This window comes from Macaca mulatta, chromosome 15 (assembly GCF_049350105.2).
Source record: "Macaca mulatta isolate MMU2019108-1 chromosome 15, T2T-MMU8v2.0, whole genome shotgun sequence".
In the NCBI taxonomy this organism is placed as follows: Eukaryota; Metazoa; Chordata; class Mammalia; order Primates; family Cercopithecidae; genus Macaca; species Macaca mulatta.
Window position 1 is genome coordinate 62,154,671 of NC_133420.1, and position 6,098 is coordinate 62,160,768.

At 43.5% G+C, this 6,098-nt stretch overlaps 2 protein-coding genes across 5 annotated transcripts in view; one reads left to right on the forward strand and one right to left on the reverse strand.

The window, feature by feature from the left end:
* The window catches only part of ZBTB5 (zinc finger and BTB domain containing 5), a 44,119-nt gene that overhangs the window by 19,777 nt on the left and 18,244 nt on the right, over positions 1–6,098 (forward strand).
* GRHPR (glyoxylate and hydroxypyruvate reductase) overlaps positions 1–6,098 on the reverse strand; it is a 46,692-nt gene that overhangs the window by 7,186 nt on the left and 33,408 nt on the right. The gene's annotated exons all lie outside the window — the stretch shown is intronic.

Sequence of the window (6,098 nt, forward strand, 5' to 3'; positions counted from 1 at the left end):
CATTCACATGGTTGCAGGGGTCCTTTTAACTTTATTTTTGGTTTACCATGCTTTCCTTGTTTTCAATAACTTTGATAGAGTACCAGTCAGGTATTGTAAATAGGGAAAAACTCTCTTTAAACCATGATTTTCCCCTGTTCTTACACCACAACAATCATTAGCACAGAAGAAGACTTCTATGGCCTAATGTGGGTTTTTTCCCCCCACACAAGGGGCGTGGACAACAACTTGGTATCCTCCAATTCAGTTCCAAATATAGGAAACAGGAAACTTACCTTGACCCCTTCACGGGCCTTGTGACCTGGGTGCCTCACTTACTTGGCTCACAACTCTCAACCCCTCATGGGAAGGGGAGCATGCAGGTGAGTGGGTGCCGGAGCCAGAGCAAGCGCTTTTGGACACCGTCAGGGGCAAAACTTCACGTGGCCCTGCGGCAGTGTCTAGGTGGCTACACACAACCCCTGAAGCCCCAGAGGGTGTGTGTTACAGTGTGTTCTTTTAGCTTTGCCATCCACAGATGGCTTAAGTGTTAACAGCTCAGTGTAGGGTCAGTGTGACAGCCTTTTGCACCCATGCCGAAGTCCTTGTCTGGCATCCACGAGGAATGAGGTCGCACAAATTGAAGGGTGGTGAATGGGGCACCAAATTTACAAAACAAGCCTGGAGTATCTTGTGGCACAAGAAAGTAAGTGCTTAAAAACAACAAAATAACATGAAAATGGGAGTATGAGAAAGGGATGCAGGCTCCAACAGGAGAAAGACTTCCCAATGGCCAAAGCTGGAACAATGTGAGCAAATAAATAAATCAGTATTTAAAAATACTGACGTAAGTGACTAAGTAAATAGACAAAGGAGTCAAATCTGCCATAAGAACAGCTAGACTCCAGGGGATTTTATTGCCCTACTCCTAGAATCAGCCATTTCTTCAAGGAGCCCTGCCTCTTTTTATTGAAAAATAGAATTTAAAACCAAGGTCTGCACACTAGGAATGCTCAGAGTGGCATTATTATACTTTTTGTTTGTTTGTTTTTAAGAGATAGGGTCAGGCATGGTGGCTTACGCCTGTAATTCCAGCACTTTTGGAGGCCTAGGCAGGCAGATCACCTGAGGTCAGGAGTTCGAGACCAGCCTGGCCAACATGGTGAAACCCTGCCTCTATTAAAAATAGAAAAATTAGGCCAGGTGCAGTGGCTCATGCTTATAATCCCAGCACTTTGGGAGACTAAGGCAGCCGGATCATCTGAAGTCAGGAGTTCGAGACCAGCCCGGCCCACTTGGCAAAACCCCATCTCTACTGAAAATACAAAAATTAGCCGGGCATGGTGGCATGCGCCTATAATCCCAACTACTTGGGAGGTTGAGGCAGGAGAATCACTTGAACCCGGGAGGTGGAGGTTGCAGTGAGCTGAGACCTCACCATTGCACTCCATCCTGGGCAAAAAGAGCAAAACTCTTATCTCAGATAAGTAAATAAATAATAAAAATTAGTTGGGCATGGTGGCACACATCTGTAATCCCAGCTACTCGGGAGGCTGAGGCAGGAGAATTACCTGAACCTGGGAGGCAGAGGTTGTAGTGAGCTGAGATCGTGCCACCACACTCCAGCCTGGGTGACAGAGTGAGACTCTGTCTCAAAAAAAAAAAAAAAAAAAAAGACAGGGTCTCACTCTATCACCAAGGCTGGAGTACAGTGGCATGATCATGGCTTGCTGCAGCCTCGAACTCCTAGGCTCAATCTATCGCCCCCCTCTGCTTCCTGAGTAGCTGGAACTACAAGTGTGCACCACTACACCCAGCTAAGCTAATACTTGGTTTTTGTATGTATATATGTATGTATATAGGTATGTATGTATGTATGAGACAGGCTCTGACTGTTGCCCAGGCTGGAGTATAGTGGTTCAGTCATAGCTCACAGCAGCCTTAAACTCCTGGGCTCAAGTGGTCCTCCCTGGCCTCAGCCTCCTGAGTAGCCAAGACTACAGGCACTCACCACCACGCCCAGCTATTTTTTTTTTTTTTTTTAAGAGACAGGGTCTTGCGATACTGCCCTGGCTGGAGTGTAGTGGCAGGATCACAGCTCATTGCAGCCTCAGCCTCAGCCTCTTGGGCTGAAGCCATCCTCCTACCTCAGCCTCTCAAGTAGCTGGGACTGCAGGTGCACGCCACCATGCCTGGTTTTTTTGGTTTTTTTTTTTTTTTTTTTTTTTTTTTGTAGAGGCAAGGTCTTGCTATTTTGTCCAGGCTGGTCGCCACCTCTTGGCTTGAAGTGATCCTTCTTCCTTGGCCTCCCAAAGTATTGGGATTACAGGCATGAGCCACATACTTATAAAAAAATTTTGTAGAGACAGTGTCTCATTGTGTTACCCAGGTTTGTCTCTAATTCCTGACTTCAAGTGATCCTTCTGCCTTGGGCCCCCAAAGTGCTGGGATTATAGGCTGAGAAGCAGGGGCTGGCATGCCCATGCCCTGTTTTACATTTTCTGTAGATCTCTTTAATATGTAGTTTAATAGAAGACAGTTGGATTCTATTAAATGCTTCTGCGTTCAATTTGCTGTGATATACTACTTTGATTAAAATATACCAAAAAACTCCAGCATCACACAAATACGTAGTTGGAAAGGGAGGATTATTTCAGTAGCTTTTTCAGATAATTTTGGATATTCTTACTCTGATACCGTACCAAAACTCCACAAGTGGTATTTTCTTAAGTGATTAATACATTGTGGAATCTGAAATTATGTCAATGAACTTTTCATATTCTGTTGCATTAAAATACATTAGCTTTTGTTTTGTACCTTGAATGAATTTTTACCTATACGTTATTTTATAGCATTGTTACATGGCTATATGGTCATTTGGAAAATACTGATTTCAGAGTTATGCAGATCTTCCAAATGTGGAGACATTTATTATACAATGTAAAAAAATCACATTTCATTAATATCACCAATGATCTGTCAGAATAATTTGAGCATGTGGGAAGCTGTCAAGCTCACAGTGACAGATACAAGTTTTCCAAAATACTAATTTTCACCTGAATTCTCAAACTTTTTTATTGGCAGTAAGTACTAAGTTATTTTATTTAAAATGACAGGCTCATTTCATTCATTTTTTCATTCATTTTCAAGAAAATGGCAAATACTTCTAAATAACCATAATTTGTCATTCGTTCTTTCAAGTAAAAATAGTGTCCCATGAGAAAAGCAATTAGTTGAGCTCCCACTTCAAAAACTGCACAAGTACTTTTCCTTGAGGCAACTTGTATTTCAGAATACAGGAGGAAAACTTCAGGTATACTTCCGATTTTATCACACATGTTGAAAACAGGTGCTCAAGAGTCGAGACTTAATAACAAATGTAGGGAAGGGGAAGCTGGGTCTCCCTTGGAGTGAGCATTGGGGTAGTAGTAGCTGTGTTCAGCATAGATGTTTGGCATTCTGACTTGATTGTTCCTGCTGCCTAGCTTAATTTCTTCCCAGCTCAATCTCACGTATCCAGCCTTCCCATCAATTCCATGATCAAACTAATAGCCTTTCAGTAAATTACTTTTATGTTTAACTAGGATCAGTTTTTTTTCTGCAACCAATAACTCTGGCTGATACGCTGCTTAAACTTTTTTTTTTTTGAGATGGAGTCTCGCTCTGTCACCCAGGCTGGAGTGCAGTGGCTTGATCTCAGCTCACTGCAAGCTCCGCCTCCCGGATTCACGCCATTCTCCTGCCTCAGCCTCCCGAGTAGCTGGGACCACAGGCGCCTGCCACCATGTCCGGCTAATTTTTTGTATTTTTAGTAGAGACAGGGCCTCACCGTGTTAGCCAGGATGGTCTCGATCTCCTGACCTTGTGATCCGCCTGCCTCGGCCTCCCAAAGTGCTGGGATTACAGGCGTTAGCCACCGCGCCTGGCCGCCAAAATACTTTTTAAGGAAGTAATCTGAAAAGTGATGATAGTCTGTAGTTCAAAATTATGTGCCTCACGGTTATCCTTTCTGATGACTTGTAATTATTAACATCAGTTATGAGCAGTCACTATCCAATACCTACCTTTCTAGCCTATTTTCCAGCCAAACCAAATACATTGTTTTACCCACCTCAACCCCTTCTCCACCTTTACCTCTGTCTAGAATGTACTTTCCCTCTCAGTTTGTCCAAATCCAACTAAGACCTAGCTCTGTTGTCAATGCCACCATGAAGCTAGAAATAACCGTTGCCTTCTCCAAACCATTGAGAGGTTCCTTCACCTCTTATGTGGCACTTAGTGCTTTCTACTTTGTAATATCATTATTCATGTATATCTTATTTCACTAAACATCTGTGACAGTACTGTCCCATACAAATCTATGCTCCACAGCACTTAACCTTGAACAAGTAAGCACTTTAAAACATTAGATGATGCTGGCATGGTGGCTCACACTTGTAATCTCAGCACTTTGGGAGGCCAAGGCAGGAGGAATGCCTGAGCACAGGAGTTCGAGACCAGCTAGAGCAACATAGTGAGACCCTTCTCTACAAATAATAAAAATTTAGCTGGGCATGGTGACATGTGCCTGTAGTACCAGTATTTGGGAGGCTGAGGTGGGAGAGTCACTTGAGCTAGGGAAGTGGAGGCTACAGTGAGCTGTGATTGCACTGCCACACTCCAGCCTGGGTGGCAAAGCAAGACCCTGTCTCAAAAACAAAACAAAAAACATATTACATGGATGGACTTGTATACAAAAAATACACAAGTACCTTTATGGGCTGTTGAAGTCCCCTGAGCTGTATATCCCCTCTACTACCTAGCTCCAAGCTGCTGGGCCTCTTTTCCCCCTTAGTGGGTCAGCTGTCTCTTTTTGCAGCTATCAACTTAACCTCATTTAAGCAGCCACCCCTTGCCCTCATTCTGGAGTTGCTGCTTCAGTTAGTTAGGGAACTAGAAAAACTTGAATTTTGTTTCAAACAAAAGACTGTGTGAGGGCTTGAGGGACTTTCCTGTGAGGAAATCTTTAATCCATAGTCTTTGATCTTTATTTTGGATATTCTGAGACTTTTTCTTTCTGGTTTTTGGCTGATTTAGAGATAGTTGTGATTCTCAGAAAAGTGATTGTTCGGTAATATGTTACAGTTCATCCATATATAGCAAAAGTTTATTCAGCAAATAATTTACTGAGTATTTTATGTCAGGCACTTAGAGAGAGAGAAAATACAGTTCCTGCCCTCAAGGTGTTTTAGTAGAAAAAGCATTTGAGTTCGTACTGGGAATGTAAGTACGGTACTAATACCTTTTCTTATTCAAACTGAGTTATAGAGTTCTAGGTCAATTCATCCCTAGGGATTTTGGCCTGGAAAAGTGGCAATGTGGGGAGAATTGGAGAGTTAGGTGGATGGTAAGGGCTTCCAGCATTAGCTCGCCTTCCTCAGTCATGCTTATCTTTAGTCCCTAGTGGAATTTTCCTGTTTTATAGAACTAATCTGTTCAGTTTCTGAGCCAACCCTGACAGAGCAGAACCAGAGATACTATGACATTAGTCATGCTGACATGTCTGGTTTCTTGGGGTTAACCGAGGCATCATTGTCCCCACCTAGTTCCAGCTTTCCTTTTCTCCCACTTTGCTGGTCAAATAAGAACAATGGATGTATGTTCCAGTATCCTACTCTGTCTGACTTGGAGCCGTGTCAAAATTCCTAGCCTGAGCCAGATGGGTGACTCATGCCTGTAATCCCAGCACTTCAGGAGGCTGAGGCAGGTGGATTGCTTGAGCCCAGGAGTTTGAAACCAGCCTGGGCAACATGGCAAAACTCCATATCTACAAAAAATACAAAAGTTAGCCAGGCATGGTGACACGCACTTGCAGTCCCAGCTACCCAGGAGGCTGAGGTGGGAGGATCACCTTGAGCCTGGGAGGTCAAGGCTGCAGTGAACCGTGATCAGGCCACTGTACTCCAGCCTGGGTGAGAGAGTGAGATCCTGTCTCCAAAAAAAAAATTCCTAGCCTGCACTTTGGGAGCCTGTGGTGGGAGGATTGCTTGAGCCCTAGAGTTCAAGAGCAGCCTGGGCATATTGAGACCTCATCTGTATTTTAAAACAAAACAAAACAAAACAAAACAAAAAAAACATCC